Source organism: Pristiophorus japonicus, chromosome 33 (genome assembly GCF_044704955.1).
Source record: "Pristiophorus japonicus isolate sPriJap1 chromosome 33, sPriJap1.hap1, whole genome shotgun sequence".
NCBI classification, from domain to species: Eukaryota; Metazoa; Chordata; class Chondrichthyes; family Pristiophoridae; genus Pristiophorus; species Pristiophorus japonicus.
Window position 1 is genome coordinate 6,865,328 of NC_092009.1, and position 24,923 is coordinate 6,890,250.

The 24,923-nt window shown below is 46.9% G+C and overlaps 2 non-coding genes across 2 annotated transcripts; both read right to left on the minus strand.

Moving 5' to 3' along the window:
* Nucleotides 1-500: 500 nt before the first annotated feature.
* Nucleotides 501-574, minus strand: trnan-guu (transfer RNA asparagine (anticodon GUU)). The gene has a single exon. It is a non-coding gene; the product is annotated as a tRNA-Asn (tRNA).
* A 13,472-nt stretch (nt 575-14,046) lies between these two features.
* trnak-cuu (transfer RNA lysine (anticodon CUU)) lies at nt 14,047-14,119 on the minus strand. Its single transcript has one exon. It is a non-coding gene; the product is annotated as a tRNA-Lys (tRNA).
* Nucleotides 14,120-24,923: the final 10,804 nt, after the last annotated feature.

Consider the following 24,923-nt stretch of genomic DNA (forward strand, 5'->3'; position numbering starts at 1 on the left):
TAAGGCGTTGGTTCAGGTCACTGTCTCCTCTGGAGGCGTAGGTTCAAATCCCAATCCTGACATTCAGTGTTTTTAATTACAAACTCATTTGTTTGGACACCACTCTGAAGTGCTTTGAGACATCAATCGAACTTTTAAAATGACGCCATTTCAATTATAAACAGTGATATCAAAGTTACTTCTCAAACCGGCAATCGATCCTGGGTAGCTGTAGTGAAAGGAATGGATTTGTGAAGCATTGAAATGTGCTCTCTGAATATCTCGCACTGCTCATGTAAAAACACGGTTAAAATTTGTTTCAGTGCAGAAGAAGGCAGGCTCGAAGGGCCAAATGGCCGACTCCTGCTCCTGGTTTTTGTGTTCTTATACAGAGCACAGAATAAATGATTAAATGATCAACTCTCCCTCAGTTCGCATTTCTTTCATTGTGCAAAAGAAGATTATGGGTTTATTAATGATGTTTTCCTGTGAAAGCACCAAAAAGTTTAAGGAAAATAATTCGTCCAACGTGGGGTTTGAACTCACAACCCTGAGATTAACAGTCTCATACTCTACCGACTGAGCTAGTCAGGACTGTTTAAGTTGCATCTTCCTGTCACTGATCGCTGCCAGGGATCTGTTTGCTTTGCACCATGGGTTTATCTCGAAATTCAAACCTCGAAACCGGTTCTCCTGATTTCCAAGCCACTTGTATTGCAGAACCTTCATTTCGACGAACATCTCCACCGCACTGTGTAGGCCTCGTGGCGCAACGGTAGTGTGTCTGACGGTAAATCCGAAGATTTTGTGTTCCAATCAGGTCGGGGTCACTGTTGTTTCAGACATTTGTTTTCCAAAATTAATATTTCCTTTGCAGTTTGGCAATAACCAGACCCTTGCTCCAAGGTCTCTCTCACTATTTCCCGGTGTCAGGCAGAGATACGCCTGCTGCCCTCATTTATTTCATGTGACAGGACACAAAAGTTCAAAATCAACCTGCAGGTGGCCACACACAGCACTGAATAGTCAGGATGGCCTGACTATTATCCCTACCACAGTGGATAACCTCAAATATCCCACATTATACTCCATCTGACAAATTACTGCCGAGCCACTGAGCCTATCGATATCGCTTTGCAGATTGTTTGTGTCCTCCTCACAACTTGCTTTCCCACAGATCTTTGGATCACCTTGGCTACATTACCAACATGCAGAGCACAGAACCAATTATTGACCGACTGACTTTCCCTCAGTTAGGATTTCTTTCATTGTGCAAAAGCAGATTATCGATTCCTTAACGATGTTATACCATGAAAGCAAAATAAAAGTTAAACGAAAATAATTTGCACACTTGAAAGGAATATTTTATTTTGGTGCAGTTCCGGTCAGAGAGATGTTGTGAAAGGAACTTTTTGCAGAGAGAGGGATTGAGTATTGCAGCTTGTTGCTGAACATTTCTCTTTGGGCATAGCATTAGGTGCTACTTTCTGTAGTGTAGCGGTCATCACATTCGCTTCACACACGAAAGGTTCCCGGTTCAAGCCCGGGTGGAAACATTATTTCTGAAACAAAAATTGGTTTTAAATGTTCATTGTTCATGTGACAATGGCCTCCTTCCGTGCTGTCAACTTCTCTGATTCCATGGTGAGCAATGAACATTTAAAACCAGTCTCCTAAAATGCAGAGTGTGTAAAATCAGAAAAGGAATAAAACTTCCTCAATGATTCAAGTTTCACAAATTATTAAAATTAAGATGTTGAAGTTTCGACTGTCCATCAGTGATCATGTTAGCATTTATTTCATTCTGCTAAATAATGCTATCGGTTAATACCAGCAAATACAAGCCGCATTTCAAACCAGGAAACAACTCATTCATTATTCACCCTTCCCAGTTCCAGTGCACCGAGGGTTATTCATCCTCCATCCCAGAAACTCAAATCCAACTTCTGACATTCCTATTTTTCTAATTACCAACTAATTTTTTTGACACCACTCTGAAGTGCTTTGGGTCATCAGTGTAATTTAATTAAATTACTTCACTTTAATTAAAAACGGTAGTAGCAAAATTACTTCTCTAACTGGGAATCGAACCCTGTAGCTGTCGTGATCAGAATGTTTTTGTGAAGCATTTAAATATGCTCTCTGAAAATCTCGCATTCCTAATTTACATATAGGGTTACCATTTGTTTCAGTGTGAAAGAAGGTGATTGAAAATGACAACAAAAACACCAGGCAGCGATTACATTAAGACAAATTCAAACTTTTCACAAAGTTGGTTTACGAAGTAACGGCTGAGCTAAAGTTGGCACGCACCAGTCCCATCAGAATTTTAAATGTTTCTATGAGATCGCCTTCATCCTTCTAAATTTCAATGTAGAAAGACCCAGTTGATCCAGTCTCTCCTCATATGTCAGTCCGGCTTGCCCCTTATCCTTATACTGTGTTCCCTGGTTCTGGACTTCCCCAACTTCGGGAACATTCTTCCTGCATCGAACCTGTCCCGTCCCATCCAAATTTTAAATGTTTCTATGAGATCCCCTTTCATCCTTCTAAACTCCAGTGAATACAGTCCTAGTTGATCCAGTCTCTCCTCATATGTCAGTCCTGCCATCCCGGGAATCAGTCTGGTGAACCTTCGTTGCACTCCCTCAATAGCAAGAACGTCGTTCCTCAGATTAGGAGACCAAAACTGAACACAATATTCCAGGTGGGGCCTCACCAAGGCCCTGCACAACTGCAGTCAGACCTCCCTGCTTCTATACTCAAATCCCCTCGCTATGAATGCCAACTTACCATTTGCCTTCTTCATCGCCTGCTGTACCTGCATGCCAACTTTCAATGACTGATGAACCATGACAACCAGGTCTCGTTGCACCGCCCCTTTTCCTAATCTGCCGCCATTCAGATAATATTCTTCCCTCGTGTTTTTGCCCCCAAACTGGATAACCTCACATTTATCCACATTATACTGCATCTGCCATTCATTTGCCCACTCGCCTAACCTGTCCAAGTCACCCTGCAGCCTCTTAGCGTCCCCCTCACAGCTCACACCGCCACCCAGTTTAGTGTCATCTGCCAACTTGGAGATATTACACTGTTACATGTTCATTACATGTTACAATGAACATTCTGAATCAGACACCTCAAGTAAAGTGCGTGCAATGGGCAATGATTCAACAATTAACATAAGTATGTAAGGAGCAGGAGTCGGCCATTCGGCCCCTCGAGCCTGCTCCACCATCCAATAATATCGTGGCTGTTCTGATCATGCACCCCTGCTCTTTTTATACTCCTCTCGAGTTTCTGCAGTGTCGATTTTTCGCTATCTGTCCTAAGCTTCCCTTTTTCCTTTATCTTACCCTGTGTGTCCCTTGAGGAATTTTTATCCCCCATCTGACTTTACTCACTCTGTGTTTTAGGAGACTGGTTTCAAATGTTAATTGCTCATCATGGAATCAGAGAAATTTACAGCACGGAAGGAGACCATTCGGCCCATCGTGTCCGTGCCAGCCGACAAACAGCTCCCCATCCCAGTCCCACTTTCCAGCTCTCGGTCCGTAGCCCTGTAGGTTACGGCACTTCAGGTGCACATCCAAGTACTTTTTTAAATGTGCAGAGTGTTTCTGCATCGATCACCCTTTCAGGCAGTGAGTTCCAGTGATTTCCCCTCAAATCCCCTCTAAACCTTCGACCAATTACTTTAAATCTGTGCCCCCTGGTTGTTGACCCCTCTTCTAAGGGAAACAGGTCCTTCCTGTCCACTCTATCCAGGCCCTTCATAATTTTATACACCTCAATCCTCTCCCCTCAGCATCTTCTGTTCCAAGGAAAACAAACCCAGCCTCTCCAATCTCTGCTCAGAGCTAAAATTCTCCAGTCCCGGCAACATCCTCATAAACCTACTCTGTACCCTCTCCAGTGCAATCACGTCCTTGCTGTAATGTGGTGACCAGAACTGCATGCAGTACTCTAGCTGTGGCCGAACAGTTCAAGAATAACCTCCCTGCTCTTGTATTCCAAGCTTCCGTATAATCGATCTGGACAGCAGCCTGTCCTGTCGAGAAGTGATCGTGGGAGGCTGAGCCTTAGTGGAATCGGAGAGGAGGAAGTTCTCTGCTGATCAACATGCAGTCACCCACAATTCCTCATTCTTTAGGCGGGACTGTGTTACTGTAAGTTGGGGTGGATTAGTAAGAGAGTCCATGTCATTACTGGCTTGCAACAAAAGCTATTTACCCAACGTGGGACTCAAACCCCCAACCCTGAGATTAAGAGTTTTATATTTGACCAAGTGAGCTGGCTGGTCTTGGCAAAGCTATGGATCCTTGTTGTATCTCAAATCTTGTGGGTGGATTAATTATTGAAATAATGGTTGAGTATCTCACAGACTTTAATTATTTTTGCCAACTTGTCATCGGGAACATTCTTCCTGCATCCTCGTGAACCTTGTCTGAACTGCCTACAATGTAAGTATATCGCTCCTTAAATAAGGAGACCAAAACAGTTAGCATTTCTTTCATTGTGCAAAAGAAGATTAAATCCCGTGAAAGCAACATAAAAGTTTAAGGAAAATAATTCACCCGCCGTGGGGCTCGAACCCATGATCCTGAGATTAAGAGCCTCCTGTCCTACCGACTGAGCTAGCCGGGCTTCTCAACATTGCTCCTGTCAATCCGCTTCAGTTACTGGTCAATGGTGATCCCAGGCTGTTGATGGCGGGGAATTCGGCGATGGTAATGCCGGTGATAGCCGGGCCTGCTTCAGTTGCATCTTCCTGTCGCTGATTGCTGCCAGGCGCCTGTTGGCTCCGCCCCGTGGGTTTATCTCGAACTTCAAACCACGAAACAGGTTCTCCTGAATTCCAATGTGTGTACGGAGATCAACCATCAAAAGCTCTGTCATTAACCACAGGGGGTCCGGCAATTTTCTGATCGCAATGCGCTTTCAGTCCTTGTCCTTAAAATTGTGGATATGTAAATTGGGGAGTTTAATGACTTTGAAAGGAACATTGTTGTTTGGTGCAGTTCCAATCAGAGAAATGTTTGTGAAAGGAACGTTTTGCCGAGAGAGGGATTGAGCGCCTGTTGGCGGAAACATTTTTGAAATGAAATCTTGTGGACGATAAAATGGAACAAGAGCAGTCCGGGGTACATTGTCACATGATGCAAGCTATCTCGGACCCGGACCAAAGCTCCCCGTACACCGAGCAGAGGCTCAGGAAAACCCCGGGTAGAGGATATCCCGGTCACTGGGCCTTCCAGCAACACTGAACAGGTGCCCGGTCTGAAACTTTCCAGAGCAATAACTTGGAACGAGAGCATCCAACAGTCTCTTGGGATACCTTGGAACTTCAGGGGATGCGCTCCCTGGTGGTGGAACATGGGAGTGCATGCTTTACAGAGACACAACATCACTCCCCCGCCAAAGTCAAAGTGAAAACTATTTACAAGGTGAGGCGGTCGGGAGCATTTCTTTCCCTGGTGGACCGCCTCGGTACAAATGTCTGTTCTGTTGTTTTGGCTGTGCCCTCGCTGAGCAGGCGTGTTGTTGGCCCTGCAGGGCTGCTGGGTGAGTCTGGCCTTGCTGGGCTGTTGTGTGTGATGGTTTCGATTTCCGATCCGTGGTGGTGTCGTTGATGCTTTGGGTGTGTGTTGCGGGTTCGAAAAAGGTGGTGTCTGCTGTGGGTTGTTCAGGGCAGTCTGTGAACCGCAGCCTCGTTTGGTCCTGGTGCTTTCTGCAAATTTGTCCATTGTCTAGTTTGAAGACAAACACCCGACTCCCTTCTTTCGCGATCACCGTGCCCGCGATCCACTTGGGACCATGTCCATAGTTTAGCACATACACAGAGTTATTCAGATCAATTTCCCGTGACACAGTGGCGCGACCATCATTTACATTTTGTTGCTGACGCCTGCTCTCCACCTGATCATGCAGGTTGTGGTGTTCCAGCAAGAGTCTACTTTTAAGTGTCCTTTTCATGAGTAGCTCAGCCGGGGGCACCCCTGTGAGCGAGTGGGGTCTCGTGCTATAGCTGAGCAGTACTCGGGACAGGCGGGTTCGGAGTGAGCCTTCTGTGACTCGTTTGAGGCTCTGTTTGATTGTTTGTACTGCCCGCTCTGCCTGCCCATTGCAGGCTGGTTTAAACGGGGTCGAGGTGATATGTTTGATGCCATTGCGGTTCATGAATTCTTTAAATTTGGCACTGGTGAAACAAGGCCCGTTGTAACTGACCAGTATGTCAGGCAGGCCGTGGGTGGCAAACATGGCCCTCAGGCTTTCAATGGTGGCGGTGGCGGTGCTTCCCGCCATTATTTCTCATTCAATCAATTTTGAAAATGCATCCACCACCACCAGGAACATTTTACCAAGAAATGGGCCTGCATAGTTGACATGGATCCTCGACCCTGGTCTGGAGGGCCAGGACCACAAACTTAGTGGTGCCTCTCTGGACGCGTTGCTCAACTGAGCACAGACGCTGCATTGCCGTACACAGGACTCTAAGTCAGAGTCGATACTGGGCTAGCACATGTGGTATCTCGCTATCGCTTTCATCATTACTATACCCGGGTGTGTGCTGTGGAGATCCGAGATGAACGTCTCCCTGCCCTTTTTTCGTCGCACGACGCGGTTACCCCACAACAGGCAGTCTGCCTGACTGGACAGCTCGTAATTTCGCCGCTGGAACGGCTTGATTGGCTCTTGTATTTCAACGGGAATGCTGGCCCAGCTCCCATGCAATACACAGTTTGTTATTCGGGACAGCAGAGGAACTTGACTGGTCCAAGTCCTAATCTGGCGGGCCGTGACAGGTGATTTATCATTTTCAAATGCTTCCATGACCATCAACAAGTCAGCGGGCTGCGCCACCATCAACAAGTTTGCAGGTTGCGCCATTTCCACCCCCGTGGTGGGCAATGGTAGCCGACAGAGCATCCGCACAGTTCTCAGTGCTTGTCCTGTGGCGGATGGTCCAGTTATACGCTGAGTACGTGAGTGTCCACCTTTGTATGCGGGCTGAGGCATTAGTATTTACCCCCTTGTTTTCAGCGAACAAGCATGTGAGGGGCCTGTGATCGGTTTCCAGCTCAAATTTGAGGCCAAACAGGAACTGATGCAGTTTCTTTACCCCGAACACACACACTAATGCCTCTGTCTCAATCATGCTGTAGGCCCTCTCGGCCTTAGACAAGCTCCTGGAAGCATAGGCTTCAGGTTGCAACCTCCCTACAATGTTAGCTTGTTGTAATACACAACCGACTCCGTACGACGACGCGTCACATGCTAGCACAAATCTTTTACACGGGTTATACAATACAAGCAGCTTGTTGGAGCATAAAAGGTTGCTGGCTTTGTCAAAAGCAATTACTTGTTTTTTTCCCCATACCCAGTTCTCACCTTTGTGCAATAACACATGTAGGGGCTCTAAAAGGTGCTTAACTCCTGTAGGAAGTTACCAAAATAGTTGGGGAATCCTAGGAATGACCGCAGCTCCGTGACGTTCTGTGGCCTGGGCGCGTTCATGATAGCCTCTGTCTTGGCGTCTGTGGGCCGAATGCCGTCCGCCGTGATCTTTCTCCCGAAAATCACCACTTCTGTTGCCATGAAGACGCATTTCGACCTCTTCAGCCGCACCCCTACGCGATCTAGTCGCTGGAGGATCTCCTCCAGGTTTTGTATGTGTTCGACAGTGTACAGACCCATAACCAATATGTCCTCCTGAAAGACCACCGTGTGTGGTACCGACTTGAGTAGGTTCTCCATGTTTCTCTGGAAGATCGTTGCAGACGACCGAATTCCAAACGGGCATCTGTTGTCGCTGAACAGTCCCTTTTGCATGTTGATGCAGGTGAGGCCCTTCAAAGACTCCTCCAGCTCCTGCGTCATGTAGGCCGAAGTCCGCTCAAGCTTGGTGAACGCCTTGCCTCCTGCCAGCGCGCCAAATTGGTCGTCTGTCTTATGTAGCGGGTATTGGTCCTGTAGCGAGAAACGATTAATAGTTACTTTATAATCGCCGCAAACCCTGACCGTGCCTTCACTTTTGAGTACTGGAACAATCGGGCTGGCCCATTCGCTGAATTCCACTGGGGAGATGATGTCCTCGCGTTTCCGCCTGTCCAGCTCGATTTCCACTCTCTCCTCATCATATGAGGTACCGCTCGCGCCTTGTGGTGAATGGGTCGTGCCTCTGGGACCAAGTGGATCCGCACCTTCGCACCGGAAAAGTTTCCAATGCCTGGCTCAGAATGGGAAGGAAATTTGTTCAGAACCTGGGTACATAAGGCCTCATCGACATGTGATAGCGTTCGGATGGTATCCCAGTTCCAGCGGATTTTGCCCAGCCAGCTCCTTCCAAGCAGTGTGGGGCCATCGCCCGGGACAATCCAGAGTGGCAGTTCGTGCACCGTGCCCTCGTAGGTGACCTTGACCATGGCGCTGCCCAGGACAGTGATAAGCTCTTTGGTGTACACTCTCAGTTTTGTGTGGATGGGGCTTCGGGCTGGTCTGAATGCGTTGTTGCACCACAGTGTCTCAAACATCTTATTACTCACGATGGATTGGCTAGCGCCAGTGTCCAGTTCCATGGTTACGGGTAAGCCATTCAATTTTACATTTAGCATTATAGATGGACATTTCGTCGAAAATGTGTGCACCCCGTGTACTTCAGCATCTGCCTCCTCTCTCTAAGGCTCGAAATTGCTTTGATCCACCATGGACCGATCTTCCTCTGCCACATGGTGGTTAGCAGTTTTTGCAGAGCATTCAGCTCATTCGCAAGCTCGTTGGAGATGCTCCATTGTTCCACAGCTCTTGCAAACATAACCTTTGAAGCGGCATGAATAGGCTGAATGGAAGCATGCTCTTCACCAACAAGGTATGAATTGCCTTGCACTCATCCTTTGTTGGAGATTCTGAGTCATCTGGGTCACCTGAGGCCTGCTGGCAGTTGCAGATTCGTGGGTAGCCCTGTACATTTCTGCTCACAAACACAGTTCCAGTTAATTTATGAGCATTGCTAGCACTTGTGTGCGGAAAGATTTGTGTGGTGTTATCACAAGTGGACATATATACCTCTGTTATCGCAATGGCCTTACTGACGGTCGGTGTCTCTACAGCCAAACGTTTTCGTAGGATGATCTCGTGGCCAATGCCCAGTACAAAAAAGTCTCTGAGCATTTGCTCCAGTTTAGACATCAAACTCACATTATCCTGCAAGTCGCCTTAGCTCGGCGATGTAGCTCGCCACTTCCTGATCTTCAGTTCGCTGGCACGTATAAAACCGATACCTCGCCATAGCACGCTCTCCCTCGGGTTAAGATGGTCCCGAACCAGTGTACACAGCTCCTCATACGACTTATCTGTGGGTTCCACCAGAGCCAGAAGATTCTTCATGAGGCTGTAGGTCTGAGCCCCACAGACTGTGAGGAGGACCACTCTCCTTTTTTGCAGCACTTCCTTCTCCGTCCAGCTCGTTGGCTACAAAGTACTGGTCTAGCCGTTCGACATAGAATTCCCAGTCCTCACCGTCCGAGAACTTCTCCAGGATGCCCACAGTTTGCTGCATCTTTGTGTTGGATTCGTATCCTCGACGCCAGTTATTTGTTCCTAACACAGATGAGGCTGCACACAGGGACGTTAAAGTAACAGTGACCTCAGTCTTTAATAAGACACTCCAGAGTGAGAAACTGGCCTTAGGGGCCGGCTTAAATGCAGTGCTCACAAGGGGTGTTGGGATCCCTTGGATCTTCAGGGGATGATCTCCCTGATGGTGGAACATGGGAGTGCATGCTTTGCAGTTACACAACACATTCGTTGCCTCAACTTTGATTTCATGCCAACATCCCTTGTGTTTAACCTTCGCCGCAACTCCGCCACAATCTCTCACCGCTCCTCCACCACGATCTCTCACAGTTCGTCCACCACGATCTCTCGTCACTCCTCCGCCACGATCTCTCACCGTTCCACCACCACGATCTCTCGCCGTTCCTCCACCACGACCTCTCACCGTTCCTCCACCACGATCTCTCATCGCTCCTCCACCACGACCTCTCACGTTCCTCCACACTGATTTTCCCGCTCCTCCGCTGTACCTGGGTCCCGCCGATGTTCCTGCCTGCCACGCACAAAACAGCGACCTGTGTTTTGATGACGTGCAGCACAGCAGGACTCCAGCTGTCCTGGTTAACCCTTGCCACTGGACCAAGACCTCGCTCTGTCAAGCCCGTGCGGTGGCTGGTGACAAACGGTCACACCACGTTAAAAGAATCCACCCACAGGCATCTTCCACCCTTTGATTGGAGTTCAGAACTGGAACATCGGGTCCTTCATTGAAACACCTGTGAACACATGTGGAAGTAAGCCTTCCTCGTTCCAGGACCCGCCAATGATGATGATGATGATGATGTCTGGGACCTTACCAAATGCCTGCTGGAAACCATCAGATTAAATCTAGTAAGACCCGTCCCTTTATTCAGTTTTCACTGACCTTGCCTTAGGAAGGCTATATTGGCGTTGGAGGGAGCACTGTGTCGGTTTCCCAGAATGATACCTGGATTCCAAGGTTTAAATTAAGATATGAGATTACACCCACTTGAAATTAGAGGGTCGAGCATTGATTTGAACAACATTTTCAAAGATAATAAGGGAAGAGATAGAGTAGATAGAGAGAAATTATTCCCGCTGGTTGGAGAGTCCCAGACTAGGGGCCATAGTCTAAACTTTAGAGACAGACGTTTCAGGAGTGAAATTCAAACATTCCAACACACACATGGTGGGAGAGGTTTGGAACTCCCTTCTGCAAAGAGCAGTTCGTGCTGGGACAGTTGTTCATTTTACATCGCATTTTGATCAAAGGTATTAAGGAAGATTGTCCAAAGGCGGGTATATGGAGTTTGCTCACAGATCAGCCATGATCTCATGAATGGCGGAACCGGCTCGAGGGGCTGAATGGCCTCCTCCTGTTCCTGTGTAACAGGCTTGAGCGGCTGAATGGCCTCCTCCTGTTCCTGTGTAACAGGCTCGAGGGCCTGAATGGACCTCCTCCTGTTCCTGTGTAACAGGCTCGAGAGGCTGTATGGCCCTCCACCTGTTCCTGTGTAACAGGCGCGAGCGGCTGAATAGCCTCCTCCTGTTCCTGTGTTACAGGCTCGAGGGGCTAAATGGACCTCCTCCTGTTCCTGTGTATCAGGCTCGAGGGGCTGAATGGGCCTCCTCCTGTTCCTGTGCAACAGGCTCGAGGGGCTGAATGGGTCTCCTCCTGTACCTGTGTGTCAGGTCTGGGAAACAAAGGGAGGTGATATGAGAAAACATAAACTAAATGGTATTGTGTTAAAAGAGACGCAGAAGGATTGAGTGATTTACACACAAAAATCTTTGAAGCTGGGTAGATAACTTACTCAGTTGTTTAAAAAGAATACAGGGCCCTTGGCTTTATATGAAGTGAAATAGAGGACACCAGCGAGGAAGTTGTACCATACCTTTTCAAACCCGGTTTAGGCCTCAGTTGGAGAACTGTTTACAGTTCTGAGCACCACAATTTAGGAAGGATATCAAGGCATTTGAGAGAACGTAAGAAATATATAAGAAATATTTTCTATTGTTGTAGAAGACACAAACACAGGCATTCATCGAGAATCAACCTGCAGGTGACCACACACAGATTAAAGAGCCAGAGAGAACGACAGAATCGGGAAACACCGGCACATAGACAAGAGATATTGAAAAGGACTGAAAGCACTTTGCGATCAGAAAATTGACGGCCCAGCTGTGGTTAATGACACGGCTTTTGATGATTGATCTCCGTACAAGCCTTGAAATTCAGGAAAACCGGTTTCGTGGTTTGAAGCTCGAGATAAAGCTCGAGATAAAGCCACGGGGCGATACCAACAGGCGCCTGGCAGCAATCAGCGACAGGAAGATGCACCTTAAGCAGGCCCGGCTAGTTCAGTCGGTAGCATATTAGACTTTTAATCTCCGGGTCGTGGGTTTGAGCCCCATGTTGGGTGAATTATTGTCCATAAACTTTTATGGTGCTTTCACAGGAAAACATCATTAATGAACCCATAATCTTCTTTTGCACAATGAACGAAATGCGAACTGAGAGAAAGTTGATCATTTGATCATATGTTCTGTGCTCTGTATAAGAACACAAGAACCAACAGCAGGAGTCGGCCATTTGGCCCTTCGATCCTGCCTTCTTTTGCACTGAAACAAATTATAACCGTGTTTTTAAATGAGCAGTTCACAAAACCATTCCTTTCCTTGCAGCAACCCAGGATCGATTCCCGGTTTGAGAAGTAACTTTGATATCATTGTTTGCAATTGAAGTGGGGTCATTTTATGAAGTTCGATGGATGTCCCAAAGCACTAGAGTGTGGTGTCCAAACAAATGAGTTTGTAATTAAAAACACTGAATGTCAGGAGTGTGATTTGAACCCATACATCCAGAGGAGACTGTGAACTGAACACAGCACCTTAGACAGCTTGGCCATCCGGACTGTTCGAAGCTCCCGTTACAAGTTATTACTCTGGAAAGTTTCAGACTGGGCACTTGTTCAGTGTTACTGGAAGGCCCAGTGGCCGGGATATCCTCTCCCCCGTTGTTTTCCTGAGCCTGTGCACGGTGTCCGGGGAGCTTTGGTCCGGGTCCGAGGTAGCTTGCATCATGTGACAATGCACCCCGGACTGCTCTTTTTCCATTTTATCGCACGTTAGTTTTTGGTGCAAAAATAATATCTCCAGAGGAGACAGTGATCTAAACACAGCACCGCATACCGCACGGCCATCCTGACTATTCACTGCTGTGTGTGGCCACCTGCAGGTTGATTTTGAACTTTTGTGTCCTGTCACATGCAATAAATGACGGCAGCAGGCGTATCTCTGCCTGACGCCGGGGAAACAGTGAGACAGACATTGCATTGTGTTCAGTTTTAATCACAGCAATATCCGCAGTCAGGAGCTGAAAAGGACGAAGAGCTGAAAAAACACAAGAAAAAAGCAAAGAAATGTCAGCAATTGTGGTAAACTCTTGAATGTGTTTCCTGCTCGTTTCGTGATGCGGCGCTCACAGAGGGAGTACGAATTCAGAAAATAATTCTTCCATTCAAAATCTTTAAAATAATGACATGCAACTAATTAAATTGTGTGCCGGGGGATGGGGATGGGTGAAGATTATTTGTTTTATTCCCCATTTATTAACCGACAGCGTTGTTTTGTAGAATTGTTACTGAGGGACAGTGGAAACTTCAATAACTGAACTTTAATTATTTAAGGATTTTGAATCATTGATGAAGTTTTCTGCCCTATCTGACTTTACTCACTCTGTATGTTGGAGACTGGTTCAAAATGTTCAGTGCTCATGCGACAAGGAACCTGGGGCGACTTTTGTTCAATTTATTTCACAGCAAATGTATTCTCCAAAATACAATTTCCACCCGGGCTCGAACCGGGGACTTTTCACGTGTGAGGTGAATATGATAACAAGTACACTACAAAAAACACTGTGTCTAAAGCAATCTTAGGAAAAAAAACAGAGGTTTAATCTACACAGCTGGCCGATACTTCAGGAGCTGGTTTTACGAGAAGAGAATGACGGTGCTATATTTCGGAAGGCTGTGAGTGTGCCAGGAATTGATCTTGTATTTCCCAGACTCCATACATAGGAACAGGAGATGGCCATTGAGCAGCGAGTGGTTTGGATCTGGAATGCACGGCTTGAAAGGGCGGTGGAGGCAGACTCAATCTTATCTTTCAGACGGGAGTTGGATAATGTCTGAAGGAAAAACAATTGCAGGGCTACGGGGAAAGGGCGGGGAGTGGGACTCGCTGAGGGTCGGCACGGGCTCGATGGGCCGAATGGTCTTCCGTGCTGTAACCATTCCATGATTCGATAAGTTAGTGGCACATTTCATAGTGTGGCTGGGAGCACAACATTGCAAAGGGACATGGATTGAGTCGCCAAAACTAGAGGCGTGGAAATTTCGGAGTTTAATGACTTTGAAAGCAATATTTTTGTTTTGTGCCGTTTCGGTCAGAGGTTTTCCATTAAAGCAACATTAAATGAAAAGAAATCGCCCAACGTGGGTCTCGGACCCACGACCTTGAGATTAAGAGTCTTATGCTCTACCGACTGAGCTAGCCAGGCTTACATTCAAAGAAGGTTTTTAATCACTCATTGCAACCAGGCGCCTGTTGGCTCCGCCCCAGATGTTTAAACTTGCTGTTGAAGAACTGCCAGGATCTTCTTGAATGGTGGACCAGGCTCGAGTGGCCGAATGGCCAACTCCGTCCCCTAATCCTTACGTGTTTATGTTTACGTCTTTATGGGGAGCTTCTTTAGGGTAAACGAGCCAAAGGAGGACAGCGGAAACGTTATAAGGACACCATCAAAGCCTCCCTGGTAAAGTGCGACATCACCACTGACAACTGGGAGACCCTGGCCGCAGATCGCCCGATGTGGAGAAAGACCTTCTGAGAGAGCGTTGAGCTCTATGACTCTATACGCAAGGAGCATGAAGAGACCAAGCACAGGCAGCGGAAGGAGCACGCGCCAAACCAGTCCCACCGACCCCCTCCCTCGACGTATGTCTATCCCACCTGTAACAGGGTCTGTGGCTCTTGTATCGGAATGTTCAGCCATCAAAGGAGTCACTTTGGGATGGAAACAATTCCTCCTCGATCCCGAGAGACTGCCTCTGATGGTGTCTATGATTTGCGGTACACTGCGGAAACATCTCCACTTTCAGCACCAGATTACCAGAATTAAACCCAATGGGATCGGGAGAAAAGTTCCTCATATGCTCAGAGCAAAATATATCATATGACAATAGAATTTTATGTATTAATTAATGATGTTTAAATCAATGCTTCTTTTTTTTTTACACAGGAGATGCACAAAAATGTGTAAAATAGATGAACTATTTTTTTATAAGGTTTTGAATTAAAAGTACAAATTCCGTGACCGGGAATCGAACCCGTGCCGTGGCGTTGAAAGCACTAAATCCTAACGACGAGACCATCAGGGAACCTGGTTTGGACAGAGATGCAGTGGTTGTGTCGAGGTTCACATCGAGCAGATCCGTAACACAGGACTCTGTGCTCTCCGGGCTGTTCCCTTCGACACACACCGAGACAGACATCACCTGCTGCTGGAGTGCCATCAACTCAGTCAAAGATGCTCTTTGGTCTTGCCGAAACTTGCTGGTCTTCCAGAGCAAGGAGATGTCCACGTCTGCGTGTTGCAGACTGGCGCAATCAAAGATCCAGGATTACGTGCTGAGGTACACACTTAAAATTGGTGTAGTTGCCGCAAAGGCAGGGTGGGGAAGGGCCACAGTTTAAAGCCCTTCTGACACGGTAAACCCAGGGGCAGGAATCAGAATAAAACTCCGCTCGGGCCGTACTTGTAACTTCTCTATTGTGTACATGGAGCACCATGATCTGCAAACACCTCTGTAGTGCCATGTACAATGTAAGGTCTGTTTCGTGATGCACGTTGAAAAAATGTTTAATGTTCCGTCACCAATTCCATGTACTGTATAGTGACACGAGTGATGTAATTTGTTGAATGTACTACAAGGTATCCCGTATTGTACCGAATTGTACTGGAACTGAAAAGCAAGGGAATACATCGACCAGAACTGCCGTCAGCACCCAAGTGTAGTGTGTGGAATTACTGACCGCAGCTAAATGCACTGAACTGCTTTTGAATGTACTGTACACATTTTTATCAGAATAAAGTATTTGTTTAAATAAATAAAAAATCTCTGCCTGACACCTTGGAAACAGTGAGACAGACCTTGGAGCAAGGGTCTGGTTATTGCCAAACAGCAAAGGAAATATTAATTCTGGAAGAACAATATCCAAAAGAACAGTGACCACGACGTTCTTTGAACACGCAATCTTCGGAGCTGGAGTCAGACACATTACCGTTGCACCATGAGACCTACACAGTGAGGAGGAGATGTTCGTCTATATGAATGTTCTGTAATACAATGGGCTTTAAAATTTCCGCCCATTCCCACCAGGTATCACAAGCAGCGCTCACCTGACAGGCACCGCATGGTTTCTTCTTAAACTTTTCTTTTGCTTTCACGGCAAACCATCATTAATTAACCGCTCACCTTCTTTTGCACAATCAAACAAATGCTAACTCAGGAACAGTTCATACTTCAATCATTTGTCCTGTGCTTTGCATCTTAACTCGAAAACCATATCCCATTTTACTCACTGTGTTATAGCTTTCTGGTTCAAAATCTACATTGCCGATGACACCACGAATCTGGGGCAACTTTTATCAAATTTAACAGCACCGGTTATTCGTACTGTGCACACAAAATACAATCAGTCGTGAAGATAAAATCCCACCGTGCGTATTTTCAGATTCAACGCAGTAGCATTTCAAATTAAGTGAAAGAATTTTACACTGAAATGTATTGCAAGTGTTGCTTGTATTTGTGTCTCTAATTAATCTTTGTGGCGTTTGACTCCCATTCATGGCACTGCTGAATAAGAAAGGAGGGTTTGACATTGACCAGACTGCACTGCCCCTGATATTTGTGAGCTCATCCTTTATATTCAGTGGTTTCTCGCCCTTTGATGGGCTGCAGTGTAGCGGATATCACGTTGTCCTCACATTGAGCACTGTTGAGGGGGATGACTCATCAGGGGAGTGCAGCAGCAGCCAAGTTCATGGCACCGTGGCTGGCTCTGCTGCACAGTAGGGCAGGAAAAAGAATGTGACAGCGATAGTGATAGGGAATTCGATTGTAAGGGGAATAGATAGGCGTTTCTGCGGTCGCAACCGAGACTCCAGGATGGTATGTTGCCTCCCTGGTGCAAGGGTCAAGGATGTCTCGGAGCGGGTGCAGGACATTCTGAAAAGGGAGGGAGAACTGCCAGTTGTCGTGGTGCACATTGTTACCAAAGATTTAGGTAAAAAAAGGGATGAGGTCCTACGAGATGAATTTAAGGAGCTCGATGCTGAATTAAAAAGTAGGACCTCAAAAATAGTAATATCGGGATTGCTACCAATGCCACGTGCAAGTCAGAGTCGGAATCGCAGGATAGCTCAGATGAATACGTCGCTGGAGCAGTGGTGCAGCAGGGAGGGATTCAAATTCCTGGGGCATTGGAACCGGTTCTGAGGGAGGTGGGACCAGTACAAACCAGACGGTCTGTACCTGTGCAGGTCCGGAACCAAAGTCCTTCGGGGGGAGTGTTTGCTAGTGCTGTTGGGGAGGAGTTAAACTAATATGGCAGGGGGATGGGAACCAATGCAGGGAGAAAGAGGGAAAGAAAATGGAGACAGATACAAAAGACAGAAAGGAGATGAGTAAATGTGGAGGGCAGAGAAACCCAAGGCAAAAACCAAAAATAGCCACTGTACATCAAAATTCGACAGGGTCAAAGTGTAATAAAAAGGCAAGACTGAAAGCTCGGTGCCTCAATGCGAGGAGTACTCAGAACGCAGGAGAGGGCTCTGAGCTAGTTAGAGTGGGTGAGAGCGCAGATAAACAGGATTCCAAGAAAGAATGCAAAAGGCAGGAGGCAACAGAGCAGAGTAGCACTGGGGTAAGTATAAACCACAAGGGAATAGGAAGGGACAATATGTATGAATTTCAAGGGGCTGCTGGAGGGGTCAAAACTAAAAATCATGGATTAAAACTAGTATTAAATACTTTACCTAAACGCACGCAGCATTCAAAATAAAGTAAATGAGTTGACGGCACAAATCATGACAAATGGGAATGATTTGGTGGCCATTACAGAAACGTGGTTGCAGGGTGGCGAAGACTGGGAATTAAACATACAAGGGTAGCTGACAATTCGGAAAGATAGACAAGAAGGGAAAGGAGGTGGCGTAGTCTCTCTTAATAAAGGTTGATATCAGGGCAGTTGTGAGAAATGATATTGGCTCTAATGAACAAAATGTTTAATCATTGTGGGTGGAGATTAGAGATAGTAAGGGGAAAAAGTCACTGGTGCGTGTAGTTTATAGGCGCCCAAATAATAACTTGACGGTGGGGTGGGCAGTAATCAAAGGAATAATGGAGGCATGTGAAAAAGGAACGGCAGTAATCATGGGGGATTTTAACCTACATTGGTCAAATCAAATCGCACGGGGTAGCCTGGAGGAGGAATTCATAGAATGCATACAGGATTGTTTCTGAGAACAATATGTTACAGAACCTACAAGGGAGCAAGCTATCTTAGATCTGGTCCTGTGCAATGAGACAGGAATAATAAACGATCTCCTCGTAAAATATCTCTCGGAATGAGTGATCACAGTATGGTTGAATTTGTAATATAGATTGAGAGTGAGGAAGTAGTGTCGCAAACGAGCATACAATGCTTAAACAAAGGGGACTACAGTGGGATGAGGGCAGAGTTGGCTAAAGTAGACTGGGAACACAGACTAAACGGTGGCACAATTGAGTTACAGCAGAGGACTTTAAAGGAGCTCTTTCATAGTGCACAACAAAAATATATTCCAGTGAAAAAGAAGGGCAGTAAGAGAAGGGATAACTTGCCGTGGATAACGAAGGAAATAAAGGAGAGTATCAAATTAAAAACCAATGCGTATAAGGTGGCCAAGATTAGTGGGAAACTAGAAGATTGGGAACATTTTAAACGACAGCAAACAATGACTTGAAAGCAATAAAGAAAGGAAAGATAGATTACGAAATTAAAATTGTGCAAAACATAAAAACCGATAGTAAAAGCTTTTACCGATATATAAAACGGCAAAGAGTGACTAAAGTAAATGTTGGTCCCTCAGAAGATGAGAAGGGGAATTTAATAATGGGAAATGTGGAAATGGCTGAGATCTTAAACAATTATTTTGCTTCGGTCTTCACAGTGTAAGACACAAAAACCATGCCAGAAATTGCGGGTCACAGGAATGTGGGAAGGGAGGACCTTGGGACAATCATTATCACTAGGCGGGTAGTGCTGGACAGGTTAATGGGACTCAAGGTAGAGAAGTTCCCTGGTCCAGAGGAAATGCATCCCAGGGTATTAAAAGAGATGGCGGAAGTTTTTGCAGATGCATTCGTTATAATCTTCCAAACTTCTCTGGATTCTGGGGAGGTACCAGCGGATTGGAAAGCAGCTAATGTAACGCCTCTGTTTAAAAAAGGGGGCAGACAAAAGGCAGGTAACAATAGGCCGGTTAGTTTAACATCTGTATTGGGGAAAATGTTTGAAACTATCATTGAGGAAGAAATAGCGGGACATCTAGCTAGGCTTAGTGCAATCAAGCAGACACAGCATGGATTCATGAAGGGGAAATCATGTTTAACTAATTTACTGGAATTCTTTGAGGATATAACGAGCATGGTGGATCGAGGTGTACCGATGGATGTGGTGTATTTAGATTTCCAAAAGGCATTCGATATGGTACCACACAAAAGGTTACTTCCGAAGATAGAGGTACGCGGAGTCAGAGGATATGTATTAGCATGGATCGAGATTTGGCTGGCGAACAGAAAGCAGAATGTCGGGATAAATGGGTGCTTTTCAGGTTGGAAATCGGTGGTGAATGGTGTGCCACAGGGATTGGTGCTGGGACCACAACTGTTTGCAATAAACATCGAGTGTAATGTAAATAAATTTGCAGATGACACAAAGATTAGTGGGAAAGCGGGTTGTGTAGAGGACACAGAGAGGCTGCAAAGAGATTTGGATAGATTAAGCGAATGGGCAAAGGTTTGGCAGATGAAATACAATGCCGGAAAGTGTGAGGTCATCCACCTTGGGAAAAAAAACTGTAAAAGGAAATATTATTTGAATAGGGAGAAATTACAACGTGCTGCAGTGCAGAGGGACCTGGGGGTCCTTGTGCATGAATCCCCAAAAGTTAGTTTGCAGGTGCAGCAGGTAATCAGGAAGTTGAATGGAATGTTCGTCTTCATTGCGAGAGTGATGGAGTACAAAACCAGGCATGTCCTGCTGCAACTGTATAGGGTATTGGTGAGGCCGCACCTGGAGTACTGCGTGCAGTTTTGGTCACCTTACTTAAGGAAGGATATACTGGCTTTGGATGGGATACAGAGACGATTCACTCGGCTGATTCCGCAGATGAGGGGGTTAACTTATGATGATAGATTGAGGAGACTGGGTCTTTACTCGTTGGAGTTCAGAAGGATGAAGGGTGATCTCATAGAAACATTTAAAATAATGAAAGGGATAGACAAGATAGAGACAGAGATGTTGTTTCCACTGGTAGGGGAGACTTGAACTGGGGCACAGCCTCAAAATACGGGGGAGCCAATTTAAAACCGAGTTCAGAAGCAATTTCTTCTCCCAGAGATTTGTGAATCTGTGGAATTATCTGCCCAAGGAAGCAGTTGAGGCGAGATCATTGAATGTATTCAAGTCACAGATAGATAGATGTTAAACAACTCAGGGACTTAAGGGTTATGGGGAGAGGGTGGGTAAGTGGAGCTGGGTCCACGGCCAGATCAGCCATGATCTTGTTGAGTGGCGGAGCAGGCTCGAGGGGGTAGATGGTCTACTACTGTTCCTAATTCTTAAGTTTCTTATGTTTCTTATGGAGTCGGCGTCTACGACAACCAAAAACATTTTTGAAAGGACCTGCGTAGTCCTCATGGATGCGTGCCCAATGCTTGGTGGGCCAGGACTAGGGGCGAAGGGAGGCTTCCCTGGGCGCATTACCCAGCTGGGCAAACGTGTTGCACCTGCGAACACAAAGTTCCAGATTTGCGTCTTTCCCTGGACACCAAATGTGTGACTTGGCATTTGCCTTCCTCATGACAATGCCCGGGTGCTCATTGTGGAGTTCTCTGATGAACACCTCTCTGCCCATCTGGTTTCTACGCGGTTTCCCCTCAGTTGGCAATCGGCCTGAATCGAGAGTTCATCCCTGCGCCTGTGAAATAGTTTAACTTCCTCACGACATGCCCTGTACGTGCCTGCCCAGTCCCCATTCAGGACACATTTCTTGACGAGAGACAATAGCGGGTCTCTATTTGTCCAGCCTTTAATCTGACGGGCTGTCACGGGTGAGCCTTCACTTCCGAAAGCTTCAACAGCCATGACCATCTCAGCACCATGCTCGGTAGCCCCCTCAGTGGTGGCTAGTGGGAGCCTGCTGAGTGCATCGGCGCAGGTGTCGGTGCCCGGTCTGTGCCGAATTGTGTAGTCATAGGCGGCTAACGTGAGTGCCCACCTCTGTATGCGGGCCGATGCATTTGCATTTATGGCCTTGTTGTCGGCCAAAAGGGACGTTAGGGGTTTGTGATCTGGCTCCAGCTCAAATTTCCTGACAAACAGGTATTGGTGCATTTTCTTTACTGCATATACACATGCGAGCGCCTCCTGTTCAACCATCCCGTAACCCCTTTCTGCCTGGGACAGACATCTGGAGGCCGAAGCTAGCGCCTGTAAATGACACTTGGCATTGACATGCTGCAACACACACCCGACTCCATAGGACGACGCATCGTTATGCAAGTTTCTTACATAGGTCATGTAGCGTTAACAGAATGTTGGAACACAACAAATTGCGAGCTCTATTAAAAGTTCTTTCCTGGCTGTCCCCCCAGACACTTTCGCGACCTTTGCGTAGGAGCACGTGTAGCGGCTCTAGCAGCTTGCTCAACTTGGGAAGAAAGTTACCAAAATAGTTCAGGTGCCCCAGGAACGAATGCAGCTCCGTCGTGTTACGGGGTCTGGGTGCTCTCCGGATCGCTTCCGTTTTGGAGGCAGTGGGGCTGATCCCGTCTGCTGCTACCCTTCTTCGCAAGAATTCTACTTCTGGAGCTATGAAGACTCACTTTGCCTTTTTCAGTCGCAGCCCGATGCGGTCCAGTCTGCGTAGCACCTCCTCCAGGTTGTGGAGGTGTTCTTCAGTATCGTAACCCGTGATGAGGATGTCGTCCTGAAAAACCACCGTCCCTGGAATCGACTTGAGGAGGCTTTTCATATTTCATTGGAAGATCGCGGCAACCGAGCGAATCCCGAACGGACATCTGTTGTTCTCAAACAACCCCTTCTGTGTCGTGATGGTGTTCAGCTTCTTCAACTCACTCGCCAGCTCATGGGTCATGTAAGCTGAGGTCAGGTCTAATTTTGAAAAATGTTTGCCACCGGATAGCGTCGCAAAGAGATCCTCCGCTCTCAGTAGCGGGTACTGGTCTTGGAGTGACACCCGATTGATGGTTGCCTTGTAATCACCACATATCCTGACTGACCCATCCGCCTTGAGCAGCGGCATAATCGGGCTCGCTCAGTCACTGAATTCAACTGGCAAGATGATGCCTTCCCTTAGCAGGCGGTCCAATTCGCCTTCTATCTTTTCCCGCATCACATACGGCTCCGCCCTGGCCATGTGGTGTACTGGCTTGGCGTCCGGATTTATGTGAATCACTTCCTTGGCCCCATGAAAGTGCCAATGCCGGGTTGAAATAATGAGTCAAATTTGTCGAGGATCTGTGAGCATGATACTTGCTCCACAGAGGAAATTGCATTGATATCGCCCCATTTCCAGTTCATGACAGCAAGCCAACTTTGTGGGTCACGACTACCGTGGCGCTGCCTAGCACCTGAATGATCTCCTTTGTGTACGTTCGTAGCTGTGCATCAATCGGCAATAATTTTGGCCTCCTGGCCTTGGACGCCCACAACTTTTCGAACTATTTGATACCCATCAGGGACTGGCTGGCCCACGTGTCTAGCTCCACTGATACTGGGATGCCATTGAGGAGCACTTTCATCATTATCGGTGGCGTCCTGGTGTATGAACTGTACACGTGCTCCACATGAACTCACTGAATTTCACCTTCCAGCGATTTCCCCCAGTGTCCATTTCTGCAATTTCTGCAGGTATTTTGATCATCTCTGCAAACTCCGGCTGAGTGTGTGCCTCCACGCCTCCAACATGAGCTGCTGTTGGAAACAAAAGTCTCTTGCCAGTCGATCGTCACTGACTGCCCCGTGATTGTCCTTGAGTGCACCATTAACAGGTGTTGATGGCCCCATTACTGGCCGCATGGTCCCTTGCAATGACGTGAATTGCCGTTCAGTTTGCCATTGTCACTGTCGAAATCCCCCTCTGGGTTCGGCTACATATTGGGGCATGCCTGACTGCCCTTGGCTGCCTGGAGAACTGTGTGATGCTTTAACAATGTTGAATCTCTGTCCCAACCATTGCTTAACACAGTACCTCTCGTCTGTTCTGCTATTGGCCATGCTCGCGTGGTTTAAATCCCAGATTCTCTTCGCCATTGATACGTCCTTCCTATACAGGGTAAATGCACACGAGGCCCATGCTTCAGAGAAGGTCAGTCTATGACCTGTCCTTTATTCCTTCGCACTCAAGTGATGGAAGTGGGTGGAGCTTCCCCTTTTATACCTGAAGGTCCAGGTTAGGAGTGTCTCCCACAAGTTCACCACCTAGTGGTCATTGTTCTCACAGTGTACAACATCGGTCAGATTATACATGGGTTACAATGCTGGTTGAATACATGACAGTCCCGGCCTCACTCACTCTGGAGCTGGGGACGAGCGATGAGTCGATGGGTTGTTTGCGGCTTCGATCTGCTGTTGTGAAGCGAGGCGGAGATGCAGGATCCTTTAATAATCTCTCCCAACTCAACTGAATGCAGCCGGAACGTGCAGCTTTGAGAGGGGCTTTCTACACCGTCAGGTCTGTAAACGGGAGGGAGTGAGAGACACTGTGTAGAGTTTGAGTGTGTACAGAACTGTACAGAGAAACCAGTCAAATTAACAGGGCAATGAGACACTGCATTTTGTTAACAGTATAGTATTAGGCAGTCCCTCGTATCGAGGATGACTTGTTTCCAGACTAAAAAGGGATAAGTTTACAGGTGTTTCGATGAGAGACCTGACAATCCAGGTCCAGAACTACATGCTGAAGGGTGGAAGATGCCTGTGGATGGATTGTTTTAACATGGGGTGATCGTTGCACACCAACCACCACACGAGCTTGACAGAGCTAGGCCTTGGTCCAGTGGCAAGGATTACACAAGACCACCATAGACCAAGCTCTGCTCCATGGACGTAGTGTGTACAAATGCGCCGACTATCCATAGATCGCAGTGTGGGCTGGCCCGTGCTGTTCCTGGGCCCTCGCCTCTCCTGAGCCCCGATCACGACGCTCCTGGGCTCCCATCTCTCACCGCTCCTCCGCCCCGATCAAAAATGGAGCAGTCAGAAACAGAAAATCAAACAGTCTCTCTTATCATGGAGACATTAAATATCAACACTGTTATTTGAAATATCAAAATATTAAACTCCAGCCTAGTTGAAGGGTTATTAACATCAGCAGAAACAAACACCAACTTTGTTAATATTGAACCATTAATGTCAATTATTCCATTTTTTCTAATATTTAATTGAACAATGTTCAAAATGTTCCCACCCGGTTTCGAACGGGGGATTTTTGCGTGTTAGGCGAACGTGATAACCACTACACTACAAAAACACTGCGATTGCCAGAATGCTAGGAACATAACCAGAGCTTTATCCTACACAGCTGGCCGATACTTCAGGAGCTGGTTTTCAGAGAATAGAATTAAGGTGCTATATTTCGGAAGGCTGTGAGTGTGGCAGGAATTGATCTCGTGTTTCCCAGGTTTTACACATAGGAACAGGAGCTGGCCATTTAGCAGCGTGTGGTTAGGATCTGGAATGCACGGCTAGAAAGGGCGGTGGAGACAGACTCAATCTTATCTTTCAGATGGGAGTTGGATAAGTGTCTGAAGGAAAAACAATTGCAGGGCTATGGGGAAAGGGCGGGGGAGTGGGACTCGCTGAGAGTCGGTGCGGTCTCGACGGGCCGAATGGCCTTCCGTGCTGTAACCATTCCATGATTCGATAAGTTAGTGGCACATTTCATCGTGTGGGTGGAACCAGAACATTGCAAATGGATATGGATTGAGTCGGCAAAACTAGAGGCATCTGAT